The 20551-nt window shown below is 44.3% G+C and overlaps 1 pseudogene; it reads left to right on the forward strand.

Annotated features, from left to right (window-relative positions):
• The first annotated feature begins 731 nt into the window (after positions 1-731).
• Positions 732-848, forward strand: LOC124723958 (annotated as a pseudogene).
• Positions 849-20551: the final 19703 nt, after the last annotated feature.

Consider the following 20551-nt stretch of genomic DNA (forward strand, 5'->3'; position numbering starts at 1 on the left):
CATGCTGACACAATCATCGTCTCCGATGTGTTCCTTCACAGCACGCAGTACCTAATGTTGTCAATGTGTTCATATCCCTCCATATTTCGTGTTTTCTTAAGCTCGATAAGGTGACCACCACTTGAAACACCATCTGCTCCGTACTTCACTACTGGTACTACACGTGCTGACAGGTAACACTTCTCCCGACATTCACCAAACCCAAACCCTTCCATCACACTACCAAATCACTCGTTTCCAGACATCCACTGTCCAGTGGCGCCGCTCTTCACACCACCTCAAGAGTCGCTTGGCACTGACTACAGAAATGTGTGGCTTAGGAGGAGCTGCTCGGCCGTTGTACTGAGCGAAGTAGCGCACTGGTTAGCTCAATGAGTTGCATTCGGAAGGAGGACGGTTCAAATTCGCGACCGGCCATCCAGATTTAGGTTTTCCGCTATTTCCCTAAATAGTTTCAGCCAAATGGTTCCTCGGAAATGGACACGGCCGATTTCCTTCCCATTCCTTACTGAATTCGAGTTTGCGCTCCGCATCCAATAAGCCCGTTGCCAACGGAACACTGAACTGTACTCATCCTTCTTTCCTTCTTCGACCACTGTACGCCTTTCTTCTTAACTTCCTACGCACAGTCATTTTTCTAGCAGGACTGCTGGTAGCACTTTGGAACTCACGAGTTGTTTCTTCCGCTGATTTCGTGCAAATTTGTACAACCACCCTCCTACAATGCTCAGGGCAACGGCCTTGCCGCAGTGGATACACCGGTTCCCGTGAGATCACCGAAGTTAAGCGCTGTCGGGCGTGGCCGGCACTTGGATGGGTGACCATCCAGCCGCCATGCGCTGTTGCCATTTTTCGGGGTGCACTCAGCCTCGTGATGCCAAATGAGGAGAGCTACTCGACCGAATAGTAGCGGCTCTGGTCAAAGAAAACCATCATAACAACCGGGAGAGCGGTGTACTGACCATATGTCCCTCCTATCCGCATCCTCAACTGAGGATGACACGGCGGTCGGATGGTCCCGATGGGCCACTTGTGGCCTGAAGACGGAGTGCTAACAATGCTCGGCGGTCCGCATCCGTGAGTGCACGATGTCTGGTTTAGCTGTGGTTTTCCTTCACGTTTCCACTTCACGTCAGCAACAGTCGTCTTGTGCAGCTTTAGTGGGGTTGAAATGTTCCTGAAGGATTTGTTAGCCAGGTGACATCCAATGACCACTCCACGTTCCAAGTCCCTGAGCTCTCGTGACTCACCCACTCTGCTGTTACTGCTTCTCTACTGACAACACAATACTCCCCGCGGGTTAGTGTGTCGTGACATCTCGTACTGAAATGCTCATTAAATAGAAGAGTCTAGATACTTTTGACTAGATAGTGTACATCTTGAGCTGAACCTAGCCTCTCCGAGAGGCCTCATAAAATAAGTGTCTGTGATAATGACGATTGTGATTCATCCGGATGGGCACTTTATGCTAGACCGTCATCCCAAAACTGGGTTCTTTCCTCTCTCTTCGTTTCATTACGTACTCATCCATAATCAAACGAGTACAGCATTACTATGTCAAAGCTCTCAGCACACTCACCTACGGGGTACAAATTCGAACGTGATACTTCATAACATGCAGGGGAAAAGCAACAGCAAAAGGCATCTTCACTGCGATTTTCCCTGGGAGAAACGGAACCTAAGCACTGTTCAAACGGTCATTGTCGGAGTATATGACTGACTCTGACTTTTAATCACAGAGTAGAAGGCAACATCAACCTGTCTACACTGTGTCGTCCTCGGGGCCATCAGTTTTCTGGGAATCAGGGAATGACCTAAGGCGTCTTTTTGTGACGTTTCCTCTCCTATTGCTTGAGAACTCTCCAGAAACAATGAAGAATAATTAATTCTCTAATGTAATTCGTTTTGAATAGTAGATCAATATATTCTGTACTTCCTCAGGTAGCCGATCGAACTGGTTTTTTCCCTTACCGCTAAAAGGTCGAGTCACAACGCGAGATACAGTCTGGAATCGCGCGAACGCTACGGTCGCAGGTTCGAATCCTGCCTCGGGCATGGATGTGTGTGATGTCCTTAGATTAGTTAGGTTTAAGTAGTTCTAAATTATAGGGGACTGATGACCTCAGAAGTTAAGTCCCATAGTGCTCAGAGCCATTTGAACCATTTGAACATTACGGAGATGCGCTTTTGCTGCAATAGCGTTGTCGCTGTTAGCTTACTTAGCACTAAGGTCGTAAGTTTCCTAGATGCAGTGCTTCTTCTTTTGGGTTAAAGTTATTTCTGAGTTTCTGAATTTATATAGCCTCACTATATAAAACTTTAGCATTGGACAATCGAATTTGGTGGTGCTCTGGTCCCATTGCATCATCTGCAAATGGCGATTTATCCACGTAACCCGGATTACGATTACTAAATAGAGCAAAAAGTAACAGTTCTTCTGCCGTACAAGGTCCATAACAGGGGTCGGCACATCTTTGGCAAGACCCGGATGGCGGCACGACTCGATCGTTCCGCCGCAACGGTAGTTTCAGCTAGTGGAGAAAGTGTAGTTTTCATCGATTCGCGTTTTAAAGCAGTTGACGTTTAAGAATCTAGTAGCTACATCTCCATTTGCTCTGAACATATATTCCACAGATGGAGACGAAAGGTCAGGCACACACACACACACACACACACACACACAATAAATAAATAAATAAAATAAAATAAAATAAAATAAAAATCCTCAGACCGCAGCCTAATTACCGGAAAACCGATGTGAGGAACAATATAAACAGCACCTGTGAGAGCCTGCACTGTATGCCTGCTCTATACCCACTAATAACTCTAACTCTAGGTATAAAACTGAAATAGCCACGAATAAACTAATGAATAACGATAGGCACAATACTTTGATAATAAGTGACTACGGCAGCGCTAACGACTAAGTTGTCCCAGTGGCATGTAAGAAAAGCAGCCGCGTTAGTTCCAGACGTGATGTTGACGACGCTTCGCAGCGACAAAGATTTGTTTGCGCTGCTTGCGAAACGCGAGCCACAGAGATGAGCTGGAGACCGGTGTATCTGGAGATAAGGCGGGAGGGCGCGGAATGGCGGTTATCAGGGTGTAGCGCGATATCAAACGGACTGCTGTAACAGAGCTCGCGCGATCAATATAGCGCGCCTGGGCGGCCCGCGCCGCTGTTATTTCACAGAATTTTCCATCGTGTATTAGCCGACCCACTCGCGCTGCCAATAAACATTCCGCGACTGCGTTCGTCTGCCCTGTGTTTTGCTCCTCTGCCGCGGCCAGGTAATGCTTTGTGCTCCAAATTCGATACCAGTATCTAGTTCCCTTTCCCAGTTCGAAAAGCTTCGATAACTTTAAATAAGCCGTGGTTGAATGCTTATACAGTTTTAAAACCTGTTGTTTTGCTGATCGTATTTTATAAGACACAGCCAAGATTTTGGACGTGGTTTCAAGTTGGTGAAATTTTTAAGAGCCGTTTTTCCCTTGGAATCGCTCATAAGGTTAAATGTGGACAAATGTAATATCTATTACAAAAAGAAAGAACCCGGTGTTGTCTGATTACGACATTAGTGGTGAAAATCTTAAGTATGTCACATAGTGCAACTATTTAGGGGTGAAAAAAAGAAACGATCGTGTGGCATTGTTGGCCGGGAGACCCCATGCGGGGAGGTTCGGGCGCCGTATTGCAAGTTCTTTTTAGTTGACGCCACTTCGGCGACATGCGTGCGTCAGTGATGATGAAGAACACACAACACCCAGTCATCACGAGGCAGAGAAAATCCCTGCCCCCTAACGGGAATCGAACCTGGAACCCATTGCGCGCGAAGCCAGAACGCTACCGCCAGACCACGAACTGCAGACTATTTAGGGGCGATACTAACAATCGCACCCCCTCAGATTTAGTTATAATTTGGCACAGTGGATAGGCCTTGAAAAACTAAACACAGATCAATCGAGAAAACAGGAAGAAGTTGTGTGGAACTATGAAAAAATAAGCAAAATATACGAACTGAGTAGTCCATGTGTAAGTTAAGCAACATCAAGGACAGTCTGACGTCAGGAGCGCCGTGGTCCCGTGGTTAGCGTGAGCAGCTGCACAATAAGAGGTCCTTGTTTCAAGCTTTCCCTCGGGTGAAAAGTTTACTTTCTTCAATTTTGCAAAGTTATGATCTGTCCGTTCGTTCATTGACGTCTCTGTTCACTGTAATAAGTTTAGTGTCTGTGTTTTGCAACCGCACCGCAAAACTGTGCGATTAGTAGACGAAAGGACGTGCCTCTCCAATGGGAAACGAAAACATTTGATCGCAAGGTCATATGTCAACCGATTCCTCCACAGGAAAACACGTCTGATATATTCTACACAACACTGGTGACGGCATGTGCGGCACATGACAGGAATATGTTGTCAACCCACCTAAATTGTACACTTGGCGAATGGGTAAAAAGATTCTTCTACCTTGCCCGATTTAGGTTTTCTTGTGAATGTGATAATCACTCCCAAAAAAGTGATGAAAACATTAGCGTTTGTCACATAAACTGAAATAAAAGTTAAACTTTTCACCTCTCGTTCCGCAGCTGCTCACGCTAACCACAGGACCGCGGCACTCCTGAGCTTCCGATTTCCTTGTTGTTGCCTATCTTGCGCATGGACTACTCAGTTTGTATATTTTGCTTATTTTTTCATAGTTTCACACAACTTCTTCCTATTTTCTCGATTGATGTGTATTCAGTTTTACAAGGCATATCCACTGTGCCAACTTATAACTAAATCTGAGGGGGGGTGCGATGGGGAGGTTCCCTTGTAAGACAAGACATGAAATGGGACGATCGGGTAAAATCAGTGTTACCGAAGGCAAATGGAATACTTAAATTTGTTGGAAGGTTTCTGGAAAAACGCAATGTGTCTGTCAAGGAAATCTGTATGAGATTGAGTGTGACCAATTCTAGGACATTGTTCTAGTACTTGAAATCTTTACGAAACAAGCATAGTAACAGACATATAGCGAACAGAGAGACGCACTGCTAGGATCGTAAAAGGGCGCTACAGACCATAAAAAACTGTAACAGAAATGCTCGGCGAACTTAAATGGGAATCTGCTTGGAAGGAAGACTACGTAATTCTCGCAAAACTCTGATGGGTAAATTTAGAACAGCTGTATTCGAAGAAAACTGTCAGCCCATTATGTTGGCAGTATCGAATATCTCGAGTATGAATCATGAGAATAAGATTTGAATGCGTGCAAATGCATACAGACAGTGATTTTTTTCTTCGCTCAGTACACGAAAGGAACAGGAAAGAAAATCGATAATGTTGTTGTGATGTACCTCCGGAATGCACTGTACAGGGGCTTGTGGACTATATGTGTATGTAGAGGGCACACCTGCGTCTGTCACGGTGAATTACCCAATTGCTTAAAAATGTCGTTTAGGGGTTTTCTGTCTATCTGATGTCTTTTGCAACCATTACGAAATATTGAGCACTTGTGTCTGAAGTGTGATACACTCAGATATTTTGCATCTCCCCCACGCATCCCCCTCCACAATATCATCTCTCTCTCTCTCTTTCTCTCTCTGTCTCTCAAACACACACACACACACACACACACACACACACACGCACGCACGCACACGCACACTGACAGCATATGTCAATACAGCGGTTTCTGAGGCAGGAAGCAATCCCGTGGTTACCAGCAAGCTTGATATTGCATCTACCGTCATTAACCTCCTGGGGAGTCAATCCTGCTAGCAAAGTGTCCTCTTGCCTGCGTCAAAAAGTACTTACGGCTGTCAACTAAGTTTTACAGTCAGCAGCACAATTTTCCTAAAGTAATGACGGATCAAAGTTGTATGGTAGACGGAAATCCAATCTACGGTCTCTTTTTCGCGGGCAGCACTAAACCAAATCTTTGAGCTGCTACCGCCTCTCAGTAATGGGGTACGGCCGTTTATTGGACAAACAATACAGATCTATACATCAGCGTCGTTCCGATATTTGCTTTTTACTGAGTGCCAATAACTAGTTTTTAGTTAAGTTTTGGTCATTGTTTATGAATAGACGCTTTCTATGTGGATCAAAGTGCCGAAACGTCCAGTGGTGTAGGAATGAAGCAAATCATATGACTGGATAAAAAATAATCCTCAAGATAAATTCTATGCGATGTACAGGGTATGAAAGGGTGACTCATATTACGAAACTACACTCTAAGACCGAAAAACGACCCACCACAAAGGAATTATTCTAATGGGACGGAAATAGGTAGATGTGATGCACATGTACAGACAAAAAGAGATTACAAGTACAGAAAAACTGGATGATTTATCCGAAACAAAGAACTTCATAAATTGAGCAAGTTAATAATGTATCGGTCCTCCTCTGGCTATTATGCAAGCAGTTATTCGTCTTTGCATTGTTTGATAAATTTGTTGAACGTTTTCCTGAGGGGTATTGTGCCAACTTCTGTCCAAAGATAGCTTGCTATGAAGGGCAACAAATCAGGGCATAGAATATCGTCGACGTACCACTGTACTGTAAAGGTGCCGCTGTTGACAAACAAAGCGGTCATGGTATGAAAAGACTCCTGGCGACAGTCACGTTGCTATCCCACCACTGTCTAGGGCGTGTCCAGACAAGTCTTCACTGGTGAGGGCTCAATTCGAAGTTGAACTCATCACTGGAGGCAATCTACTCCAGTCAATGAGATTCCAGGCCTAAGACGCGTGGACATTAGTGGGATACCAACCTGACTGTTTTCCATCATACCGTCCGACAACCACGAGCGATGATTTGGGGTTCCATTTCTTCCCATAGCAGGACCTCCTTCGTTGTCATTCGCGGCACATTTAAAGCACTGCGTTACGTCGACGATATTCTACGCCCTATTTTGTTGCCCATCATGGCAAGCCATCCTGGGTTCTCATCTGAGCAAGATAACATCTGCTTGCACACTGTGAGAGTTTCTACTGCTTGTTTTCGTGCTTGCCAAACCCTACTTTGGCCAGCTGAGAACGTTTAGGGTATTATGGGGAGGGCCCTACAACCAGCTCTGGACTTTGACGATGTAACACACCAACTGGGCACAATATGGCACAGTATCCCTCAGGAAGACATCCAACAACGCTGATAATCAATACCAAGCCATAGAACTGCTTGCCTAAGGGCCAGAGGTGGACCAAGAACTTACTGACTTGCTTCATTTGTGGAGTACTTTCTTTCGAATAAACTACTAATTTTTCCGAAATTGCAATTTGTTGTTTGTCTGTACATGTACATCACATCTGCCGATTTCCCTCCCATTCAGATAATTCCCGTGGGGTTACCCCCACACCCAGCCACAGAAACGACAAAATATTCAAAGTCTGCATACACTGCAAATGGTACTTACATCTTGTGGGAAAAATTCATAAATGTAAAGAAAGTTTTCGCCTCAGTAGGCTGCTCGACACATACCAAATCCTGGCTCGAGCAGTCTCTCTTGTGCTCCGTCCGTTGAGTGTTCATATAAAAGGCAATTAGCCACTTACAACAAATATAGTGCGGGTGCCTTCGTGCAGTAAGTTTGGAGAAAATAAGGTGAGACCTGAATGAGATTTTCACTCTGCAGCGGAGTGTGCGCTGATATGAAACTTCCTGGCACATTAAAACTGTGTGCCCGACCGAGCCTCGAACTCGGGACCTTTGCCTTTCGCGGGCAAGTGCTCTACCATCTGAGCTACCGAATCACGACTCACGGCCGGTACTCACAGCTTTACTTCTGCCAGTATCTCGTCTCCTACCTTCCAAACTTTACAGAAGCTCTTCTGCGAACCTTGCAGAGCTAGCACTCCTGAAAGAAAGGATATAGCGGAGACATGGCTTAGCCACAGCCCGGGGGATGTTTCCAGAAGAGCTTCTGTAAAGTTTGGAAGGTAGGAGACGAGATACTGGCAGAAGTAAAGCAGTGAGTAGCGGGCGTGAGTCGTGCTTCGGTAGCTGACATGGTAGACCACTTGCCCGCGAAAGGCAAAGGTCCCGAGTTCGAGTCTCGGTCGGGCACACAGTTTTAATCTGCCAGGAAGATTCAAGGTGAGACCTGTTTCTGATCCAGTAGTCATGTTGCTCAGCGTCATCAGAGATGAGCAGCAAATCGCCATGTTTTTCACACTGCGCTGCGAATGTGGAATAGTGGCACGGTTTTCAACCAAATGTTCAACCAGCTTCTCCTTCTGCGCATCATGCTTAACAGGCTTGGCTTTCTTCATCTTCATACCGTATGTGTGAAATGATATGCCAGGAATCTGCCACTCCAATTGTTCAACGTCCTGAGGTTTGACAGGGAATTCCGTGATCTTCATCATACCCATTAATATGGGGCTGAGCTGTAGTACACACTCGGTGTGTAATGGGTAGCATCGCTGGCTGATTTGCTGTGGGTTGCTAGTTCAAACCTGACCACCTGCAGCTATTTGTTATCTAATATCTTTCAGTTCTGGATGATTCTTAAAATATTTTGTTTTTTAATGTTGAATACTCAAGAATATTCAATGCATGTACAAATCCTGCATTCTGTGATATTTGAATTTCGTATAAATAGCTACACTCTTCATCCAGGACGTCAGATCGGTCCTAGGTGTACGCTGGTGTTCACAGTAAACGTGGTTTCAGTGATATGTTGCATTTCACTGGCAACCCTGGTTTCGGATTTGGAAGTGATTCTGGTTATGATGCTACACGATTTGTTGCAGACGTTTCGTACTTCAGAACATCTATATCGCCGCGGCTCCAATTAGGCAATGTAAAAGCCGTCGCCTACACAGAAAGGAACTGGAATACAAGCAGTACGTCGTTCCAAAGGTCTGTATATTTAGGAGAGCGATGGATTCCAGCCCAGCAGTATGTCAGCTGCACATGAAGCATTCATCACTGTTTTCCGGATACCCTGGTCAGGACTCAGCAAAATGGTTCAAAATATTCGATCGAGTCGACTAATACAACAGCTGGGACTACATGATGTGTTTGGCAAATGTATACTTTTAATTGGACGGCACAGCCCTGCAATGGTTCGATAACAGCGAAGAGAAGCTGAATAGATGGGAAAAATTCCAGGTCGAACTGAAGAAAATATTTGGTGACAATCAGAAACGAGCCCACTTAGCGGAAGAACAACTGAAGAAAAGGGCTCATCGTCTTTGCGGAATGACAGTCTCACATAGAGAATGCTTGGCCCCTTCGCAACAATGTGATCCTGCGACATAGCAACTGATAAGGAATATGAGTGGATTTTCTACTCCGGTTCCATGACAAAAAACCATATTTACAACCTACCAAAATTAAGGGAATGGCAGTCAGTTGGTATTTCAGCTATGCACAGTTCTGTTCAAAAAATATTCCTCGACGTTTTCATAGGGTCGAGCCGTCCACGTCTGCTTTCACGCCCATTAGCTAAGACAGCTGAAGTAACAATTACCGATTATAATCCTCCGGTCAAAAAGCTAAAGCAATGTTAAGTGAAATTTTAAATAAACATAAATTTTAATTAAACGAATAATAACAAATGAAAATAAAAGGTTATCACCGTGGTTACCGCACTAGCTCCTCTCTGCGGTTCGACACCAATTTTTCCCTCCATCTCTTCTCGAAACGAAATGTCTCACTGTATAACATCTCCACATAAAGCGTTTCAACTCTCTAGCTCTCCCAGAAATCCTACCTTCCAAGATTCACTGCTCGAATCCGAATGTACCAGAACCTCATCTCTCGTGCCAGTGAAAAACACTAGTTCTCCCACCAAATAGCACGATTTACTAAAATCTATAAAATGGACCACCATTTGCAACATAATAATGTTACAGATTAGATATATTACTCAAATTAAAGAACATTTTCTCCCGCTTTTGTAGGACCCAAACACGGTATTGTACGCACAAAAACGTAGACATAACGAATTAAACATATGCACTCACAACAAATTATGAAGAATACATGTTAAAACACATGGAGTATAACTTTGGTCTACTCAACCAATGCGTCTTTTCATGCTATATCTATTTATGGTATTAAATCTTACGGATGATTTACTGTTTTTAAGTTACAAGCGTTTTAATCCTGGTCAACATAACTTTTAGTTAGCATTCAGGTACAGTTAATAATTGAGATAAATGGAACATGGTCACTTACGGCTAGACCTGGGAATATTCATACTGCTTTCGTTTGGTGTGTATCTGGACCACCTCTCAGGATACATTTTAAAACCTCCCTCTGGCTGGTTTTTTGAGCATATGTTTTATGTTGCAAACCTGAATATGACAGAAGTCGACCATGTCTAACATTTGATGAAAGGAATTGCAGAAGTCACGTACCGAACTCTTCTGGAAAAGAGTGTCACGACAACAGAAAAGGTATCAGTTATCCCTCTGTGAACGTAAGATTACAAGTCGTGCGTAACAAACAGATTAAAAGGGAAATAATCAAATTATCTCAACTGCCTCACTGAGCGTTTGGTTGCCCGAACGAGCGCACGCCCTTACAGCAAACATCTAGTGGTACAAGATGTCGCATCCAACAAATATGTGATGTTAGTGAAACTGTCAGTGTTGAAATGTGTGAAATATCTTATTTATTTATCACATGACTATCGAATTATATACACCGTCAATCAGCGGACATGAGTTTCCATGGACCATTCTGATGGAATGGACATAATTAGAATACTTGATGGTATGGACCACTCTGAGTGTATTAACACAATTAAAATACTTACTCTTTTTTCGCCTGCTTTCATTACAGGCCTAGAGAAGTTTGGAAGTATGAGAAGTGGCGATGGTGTATATGATAGTAAATTATCAGAGCGTTGATTACGTTATTTCATTGTAAACTTCTTTGGAAATTCATATTCAATGATGCAATCATCAGCTCATTTTGTAGTTCGTACGAACAGATTTTGTGTTGCTAATTGGAGTTGGAATCTACCTTCTTCCTTAGCGCGCGCAAAAGTACGTTAAATGTAATTTATACATGTTGGTAGTACACTTCGGCCTGTAACCAACCTCGAAAACAATAGCGTAACAATGAAAGATTTTTCTGTCTTAGTGGCCCTGTAGCAACACTGTCGCAGTTATATTTATTATACCAATGTATCAACAAGGTACCGGTTCTAGGCGCTTCAGTCCGGAACCACGCCGCTGCTACGGTCGCAGGTTAGAATCCTGCCTCGAGCATGGATGTGTGTGATGTCCTTAGGTTAGTTAGGTTTAAGTAGTTCTAAGTTCTAGGGTACTGATGACCTCAGCTGTTAAGTCCCATGGTGCTCAGAGTCATTTGAACCATTTGATCTGTGCTCTACGAAGCGAGCTATCCAAGCACAGCTAATGGACTGGCCCACTATACACCTATCCACTTCTTAGAGGCATTATTTAACCGTGCAGAACAAGCTCCAATTGAGAGAGCTGCCCGACTAGAACCTAAGTTTTGATTACAAATTGAAGTTACGTACTACATGTCGGAGTATCCGATGTTAGCAGTAATTGTATTTGGCCCACCAACGTTGTGGCCTACATCTTAAGCAGAAAAGCATCTGTGGAACTTGAAACACCAGTGGAAAGCGTAGCAAGATATCGTTCCTAGAGCAGACAATATGGTTCCAACTACAGCAGTGTCATGAGGGTCTGATGCCTCTTTTACGGCCTCAAGGTCACAAGGTCATACTCTGCCCTTTCCTCCCCAGTCCCCCTTCCCCTCGCCTCCCTTTCTCCTTCCCCCATGCAGTGTAAATCCAAGATGGTAGATCTAGCACGCTTGCGATACTTAAAAAGAACCCAAGATGGAGGAAATAAGTCAATTAAAATGGTGTTTATATACTTACTCGTATACTGGAGATTGCACACTTCTGCTACTAAAAATGCTGTATTAAGAAATTGAAATTGACAGACATAGACGGCAGAATCGGAATTTTATTATTTATTTATAACAAATTACACTGGAGCACGCAGAATTGTTTGTGCCAAAGCAGGCAACATGTTAGCGATGATGCAGGCAGTATCTGTGCCTATGAGGTGCAAGTACTGGGAGTCTCTTGCGTCGTCTGTAGTGGAAACCGAGCACGATCCTTCGTCGATGACACTAATCTGACCTGCCTCGACTGATTCTTCTGTCCCTGTGGACAAAACTTTAGGGACAAGTTGTGGTTACTCGTGACTTGGGATCCAAAGTACTCATTGCACACTTTCAGCTCTTGTGATCATTGCTGACATGTAACTTTCTTTTGTGAGCCTGAGTCTTTTTTTGCAATCTGAAAAAGCTTTAAAGTTTAACTAACGACTGAAAATCATCTCGTTGATGACACTGGGATAACAAGGTCTTTAACAGCAAACAACCACCCAGAGTGACTGTGTTATGTGTACTTCGTGAACAGCTTCATCAATACGGAGCTTTGGTCTTCCGCAGTCTGTGACATTCCAACCAAGAATAACGTCATGACTACATTCTGTTAAAACAACAAATTCGGTGGCTTGTATTCTGTCAGTGACAGTTATTCTTATAATACATTTTTCTATCAGCTGGACGTATTTCTCATTTGCCACTTTTGGCGCAACCATTTCCTTATCACGGAAGTATTGGGACAACAGGGTTATGAGTCCAAAGTACTGTTATCCTACATGGCGGCGATTACGTCATCCAAGATGGCGGCCGTGACGTCATCCAAGATGCCGGATTTTTGTGGGAAGTTTGAATTTTGGTGGGAAAGTGCCACACCCCCCTCCCCAGAACAATGGAGGGAAGTTCAAATTCCAACATGATAATGCGTCACACTTAGGAAAATGGTGGGAAAATGGACTGGTCTTTATTATTTAACCAATTTCTAACAGATGTGCTTGCCGCTGGGTCTGGACTCCAGCTGGCTTAGTTCATATCGGTGCCACCAGAGGGTGCCACCGTGACGTCAGATCATGACGCAAGTACCGTCATTCAAGATGGCTGCACCCGGTGTGTTAACTGCAAGCTCCAGAGCCCAACTGGCTTAGTTCATATCAGTGCCACCAGAGGGCGCTCTCCTGACATCATATCACAAAGCCAGTTCGTCTGCTCTCTCTTGTGCCGCATTACCGGCCCGCGGATATCTCACCACTTACGTCAAACCCCCTTGGCTGCCACCTCCATGCACGTGCCATACATAGTCTTCTAGAAATATTCTAACTAAACTATGACTCGAGTACCGTTATTCAATCTGCATGGTCCAGGACACAGCTAGAGCACGCTCCCATTACGTAATCCAAGATCGTTGCTCACCCCGCCTGTAGTCAAGTGCTGAGAGAGAAAGAGAGAGAGAGAGAGAGAGGGGGGGGGATATGAGATATGCTGCAATGTCTTCTCTTTCATATAGGTAAGAAAAGGCGTTCACTATACTTTCAACTACCTAGTTTCAACTACTTTTCAAGGTCAAGACCACCACCTCTTCCTAGGAACCGGCGCCAAGTTTGAATTCTGGCAGTAAAGAAAGGTCACTTGCGCTTTCACTACCAACCTAAGAAAATTGTTGCAAATAAAGTTCACGGCCACTAACCTAAGCCTCCAGGGCACAACGTATTCCTAGGGGTTGCTGGTAAAAGAACTCAGCCTGCACTAGGCTGATGGAGAGAGGAACGAGTGTACTTTATTTATTTGGGAGCAATTTATTTAGGGATTGAGTATATGTATCACAGAACACACGCTCTGACATGCCCCACAGCATACAGACCTGCAAAGTAATCCTACATAACTCATGTATAAGGCTCTACACACACTCTTGCTAATTGTAAACTGTCAAAAATAACACATTGCACAACCTACAGACATGCGAACCACTCATAAATGATGCAATACATTTATGTCCAGATAGCCAAACAACTCCTAAATTGTCAAAATAATAATCCATCTAAAAGACTCTGCTTGCTAATCCTCAACTGTCGAAATCATACACCATTCTTTATTTAAACAATCAGAGGCAGCACCACCACCAAGTGTATTCGCCACTGAGTCCATAGCCCTACTGACTTAGTTCACATCCATGCCACTAGAGGACGCTGTAGTAATGTCAGGTGATGACGCAAGTACCGTAATCTAAGATGGGGCCACCTAGTGGGTTCACCAGGAACTCCAGACACCAACTGGCTTAGTACATTTCGTCGCCGCCAGAGGACGCCACCATGACACCAGCTGATGACGCAAGTACAGTTATCCATGAGGGCGGCAAACAGTGTGTTCTCCACGAGGTCTAGTACTCAATACCACCAGCAGAGGACGCTGTCGTCCGTTTCCTGACGTAAACCAAGATGGTTAGGGAAAATGGTAGCAAAACGACTCTGCCTGCTCTGGGCTGCTGGGGAGAGTAAGGATTGACTGCACTCTATTTATTTTGAAACAACTTATTTAGCGATGGAGTATATCCATCACACCGATACAAAAGAACCACCCTGATGTGCCTGGGGCCATGATGCACAGCCCATAGGCACGCAACCAACTCGTAATTTCATTACACAATAGTAAACTGCTCCTAAATAATTCTTCACACTGATGTGTACACACACTCAGTACCCGTAAACTGTCCAAATAACGCATAGCAGGGCCTACAGAGCAGCTCACGAAATAATGCAATCAACATGCGCAAGCGCAGTCCACTGCCCCCTGTCCAGTAGAGTACACAAGAGGTAGTGATAAGTGATGCATCAGTCAGATGTCAAACCGTGCACAGGCCTCTGCTCGACTTCCGCAAGCATGAGGTGGCTGCACCCCCATTTGTACGTAACACCTGAGAAATTCCTATCCTCTAGACACCGATGATAACGCGATTGCACGTACGGTCAATGCGGCCGTCAGCTGTCAAAGCACTCACAGACCTCCATTTAGGACCGCGCGCCACAACACCCGCGAAGTTAAGCAGCCGCAGCTTGGGTCCTGCTTGCTCCGTCACAGTCCCCGAGCCGGCGTCGTCGAACACCGGTGAAAGTTGCATGCCTCTGTACATTCACGGTTATACTGTCATAGCATTCCAAAGCGCGTTCACGCCAGTCTCATATTCGAGGCATCTGCAGGCGCCACTTGTCTTTACCATTGATGGCAGAATAGCACAGAGAGTGTTGACACATGCGTTCAACTGCACGTACTCGCCCGAGCTTCACTGACACATCGCCATCTAAAACATTCTCAATGTTAATCTTACGTCACATGGGTTTGTGAAAAAAAATATCAGTCAAGTCCAGCTCTCCGCAATTGTATAGTGCCCCAGAAATAGTTAACGCTCGCTTTCTTGTTGTCTCAGCTTGTATGCGCCAAAATTCCTGCCCTAACAGAACCTGTTTACCAAAATATCACCGAATCCACTCTTCCTCCTGGACATAACCTTCCTGCTCTCGACATACGCAAATGTTCTCACCGCTCCTATATCCCACCACAATCAATCGAGGATTTTCTTTCTGGGGCTTTGTGTCGTTAGTTTGCAAAGATTGCTAAATTGCACCGACAGTTCCTTCAATCTATACACCCCCAACCTGTTCTTTCTTTCTACAGACGCTACACTCAGTGGTAATAAACTATTTTACACTGATCACCATTTTGCTCTGACAACTAAACATCGCAAAGTTGTCTACAGGTCATCAAATACATACGATACTCACGAGGATATTGGAGCGTCAAATCGATCTCCAACCGGGGAATATACCACCGAGTACCGTATTGATCTAGTAAACATGCAATTCATATCCCCCGCCATACCACATCACTCCCTTTACATCAACGAACCGAAGTCACTCTCAGAACTGAGTTGCAAAGACAGGCTTGTTTCACCCCCGCACAAAAGTGTTACTGTTTCCGCTTTTTTGCTCTCATTTCTACAGACATCTCCAGACTCGTCGATTAAACGAACAACCATATTTTCGTCATAATATTATACAATTTTCGCCGTATTTCTCGATATCAAGCACATAGCAGTAGCGTCCCGATCGCTAACAAGACATAATTCACTAGATATAGACTGTAAATTATTTCTCCACAAACACCAAACTTTATCGAGGTGCAGCATCCTGCAAACCATTGACTAACTAGAAACAAATAGAGTAAACTTATATTTGCACTCTCGAATACCGAGGTCGGTGATGTAACAGATTCCAGATGATCTATATTGTTTACAAACCAACTAGGGTCTTTCCCACGTCTAGAGAACAGGCAAACGTGTGTCCAACACACCACAATCGATATTCCCTCAACTAAATAAAGGCAACAAATGTACAGAAGCAGTCGACTGAACAATTTACATGGGAGGGAATAATGCTCCACCAGAAACGCACCATCTTCTCAGAGTTACACCTGATCACGAAAGTCGCCCAGCACATAATAAGTGTTAGTTCGCTATTCGGTCGTCGAGAAGATGGTGAAGTTAACTATGATACATTCTTACACTCCAACAGGCCTCTGCATTCGGGAGACTGCTACCATTAACATAGGAACACGAATCAATACCATCACAGACTTTGCATACACAAACACATTCTAGAAAACCCCTCACATATATCTTCTATCATTATACTTACAATTAAATATTACGATCACAGTCTCAAGTGAACGGTATTCGGCAATGAGCGAAGTATCGGAAATACACTCTGTTGGACCCTGTGGCTCTGGAAATACCTGTACCTTCCTTATCAGTAAACATAAGTATAATATTACCTCCTCAATAACTGGATGCATACGGCACCAAATAATACTGACCGAAAATCAAAGATGGGTGTGCATGTCTCTTACGTTCTTCCTGAGAGTCATACCACCGTGTCATAGACGTAATGGAGCACATGTTAAAGAAAAAATCCCGATCCCAACAACTTCAAATGGCTCTGAGCACTATGGGACTCAACTGCTGTGGTCATCAGTCCCTTAGATCTTAGAACTACTTAAACCTAACTAACCTAAGGACATCACACACATCCATGCCCGAGGCAGGATTCAAACCTGCGACCGTAGCAGTCGCACGGTTCCGGACTGCGCGCCTAGAACCGCGAGACCACCGCGGCCGGCCGATCCCAACAACTACTGCATGTTTCTCTCACAAGCGCTCTTCGTTCTAGAGGTACACCCAAGTATCCATGTTAAAAGCTATAACCGCTTTACGAATCTAGGTACGACATTACTTCTGAATGAGGTTGTGTTTTCCGGACAAATACCGTGGCTGTGATCATAGAAACGTGTGTATTAACAGCCAACGATGCAATCTCGCTATAAACTCAATGAACTTTGAAAGTCATTCAGCTAAGGAACGTGGTATGCAAGCGCTGTTTGTGACTCCATCACACCGCACGCTACTACATAATTCATTAGTTTTTGCAACGCAGTCTGTCTCGAGACCATATCATATTAAATATACAAAAATTGCAGAGAGCACTTTAAACTTTCATCACCTATGCTCTAAGCGAATTGTCGTATGAGATGCTCCCTCTGGTCCTGATTCAAACACTATTTTCTAACACGCTTTTGTACATTGCCAAACATTTCGTTTTCTGCCAAGACTTCGAGGTCTGTGTCAGATTCTAAACTGACATTAAGACGCTCTGATCAACGACCTCTCACAGAAAACTAGACATCACACAATGTAAATCATATTCTTATGGCGGATAGCATAACAATGGATAATTTTTAAATAAAGCACACTTACAACATAAGGTAACTAGAAGAGTTTGGCAGCGTTGTGGAGAGTTTCCAAAGTACCTTCCGAAAGTGACTGAAGACATCTACATTAAAACTCATGTCACAGTGACGGAATAGATGATGGCTCCGCGTTCCATTTCGAGTGATTCCTCATTTTGCACTCATGTGCGCGATCGCTGTTTAGCTGCTAGCAACCCCCAGAAGTTGTCACCCATCCACAAAACTTCTTCCCCAACTCAAACAAGCGATGTCACTCAGTCCTTATGTGGTAACCAATGCACGGATGTGATGGAAAAGACACCGCCGATGTACTGTAATATTAAGCAACAGACTTGATAGCGCGAAGAATTTACACTAAGTTCAACACCGGCCAATGATGTGACAGCATATTTCCCCAATTTCAGTATTATAGCTAAACCATGCCCTCTCCACGTTGCGAGTATCATTGCGAACATCGATAGATGACTGAGCTGTAATTCCATTAACTCTAATTTCTCGAACACATAAATCATCAAAGTATACAAGACAGCGCTCTACATTTTTCTATCACCTCGCGCACAGTGTTTAATTTACGATCCATCTCTCAGCGTATGGGAATCTCAGAGCAGTCTCGCCGTCTTAGGGTGAAAGACCATCCTCACACTGTCATTGACCAACCCGCCCTGCAGCACAGTTAGCGAATTAATCTGCAACTGACCAAAAGAAGACCTCTACACTCCACGTCTCGTGAATGAGTTGAGCTTTTCGAGTCCTAACCCATCAAAGTGCACGAGATTTCTCAAGATGCGACCATGTCGAGGAGCTTAGCACCCCTCATCGATGTACAGTATCAGATCTCAAAGTTCCGTCATGTAATAGCATGCAGTTAATAAGAACAAGAACCGATTGATTTTTATATGCGATGGAGCCCCACACGGATGGAGCTCGACGCGTTTTTACGTAAATCAATCAAGCTATCAACTCTAAAGTATTGTCCTAGAGTCCAGGATCCGAACCTGGAAGGTATTCCTAAGAGAGAGAACATAAACACACGCACACCTAAGAATACAACGTTCTGCACTTAAAAACTGGCTATAATGTTAGATCGCATACTTTTCCTACCTGTCAGACACACATCCTTCTTCCCGGTTTCTCTACGCTGAACTATCTTATCGAATCGTAAAACATTTGCGTTGCGTGATATGGGCACAATATAGTATTGTGCAGATGTATAGTTTCCACTGTTCACATCCAAACACGCTTCAGAAATTATACGAGGCCTGCATCATGCCTATATATAAAATGATAGTTAGTAGCGGGACATAAATCCTACAAGGAAACAGATAAACGCATAGCAGCAGAGTCCGACATGTGAAAATTACAAGTCATTCTATCACTAACTCTGTAAACAGCACATCAGTCGGGCAGATGTGTACACAGGGATTGCAGCGCATCACAAGCTCTTACCACTAAGTTAGTTATGAACCTGAAGTCTCGATTTTAGACCCAAGATGCGACAGAGGAGTCGCATAAAATCAAAGTTCATTCAGAGGAATGTGTCAGCTTTCATCACACATGAGGCGGGAGTCCTCTGATGACTGAGACGTTTACCGTTAACGATCGCAAGTAAACACTGCTTTAAGCAACATATGGAACACGTAGCTGTATACGAGTAGAACGCAGGCTATGTCACGTGACTCATGCATGCGGATAGAACACTGGAAAAAATATTGACCTGCACCAACTTCTCCTTCTCTACGATGAATTAGTCAACCTTTAAATCCTACCTCGTTACAGCTCCTTCTCAACCGATCAACCCCTCCACTCTTTGTTATCCTATAACACAGATGCAAGTAAGTTTGGAGGTGTATCGATCTCTGTACTTCTCAAAAGCACCAAATACAGTAGTCAACTCCAGTGTACCACTGATACCTCAATAGATATACAGTATAATAGTGACTCAACGGGAAAAATTGAATACCTCCCTGATTCCCCTTCGTTTCGATGTCAACGTTTTCTCGCATTCCTCTTGTTGGCGCGTACTTGATCCCATGTACAAACTGTTCCGCACGAACCAGAACATACACAAGTACTTCCTCAATTTCCCCTCATTTCGGCGTATATTCGATCAATTTATACCTATTCCCTAGACATTTTTCACAATTTCATCGATTTTATGTCAGATCGGTCCTCGAGATCACGACGTAACCGTTCGTTGTGGGTTCTAAAATTGCCTGTAAATGCAACGCAGCTGCCAACACCTAGCCCAAATGCACTAATCGGGGGCGTAATATACTGTACTCGACTGTATCCATTCACCTCCACATTCGGGGAGCGTTTGCTCTGTTTTCTGTATGTCTGTGGCTAAGCCATGTCTCCGCAATATCCTTTCTTCCAGGAGTGCTAGTTCTGCAAGATCTGCAGGAGAGCTTCTGTGAAGTTTGGAAGGTAGGAGACGAGGTACTGGCGGAATTAAAGCTGTGAGGACGGGTCGTGAGTCGTGCTTGAGTAGCTCAGATGGTAGAGCACTTGCCCGCGAAAGGCAAAGGTCTCGAGTTCGAGTCCCGGCCCGGCACACAGTTTTAATCCGGCAGGAAGTTTCATATCAGCGCACACTCCGCTGCAGAGTGAAAACCTCAAACTGATAGCTCTGTGCCGACCGAGGTGGCCGAGCGGTTCCAGGCACTACAGTCTGGAACCGCGCTACCGCTACGGTCGCAGGTTCGAATCCTGCCTTGGCATGGATGTGTGTGATGTCCTTAGGTTAGTTAGGTTTAGGTAGTTCTAAGTTCTAGGGGACTGATGACCTCAGATGTTAAGTCCCATAGTGCTCAGAGCCATTTGATAGTTCTGTACAGCGATAGGGGAGGACGACAGCATGTTTGGGAGCGGCCTCTGCAAGGGTACATCAATAAA

Source organism: Schistocerca piceifrons, chromosome X (assembly GCF_021461385.2).
Source record: "Schistocerca piceifrons isolate TAMUIC-IGC-003096 chromosome X, iqSchPice1.1, whole genome shotgun sequence".
Taxonomy (NCBI): domain Eukaryota; kingdom Metazoa; phylum Arthropoda; class Insecta; order Orthoptera; family Acrididae; genus Schistocerca; species Schistocerca piceifrons.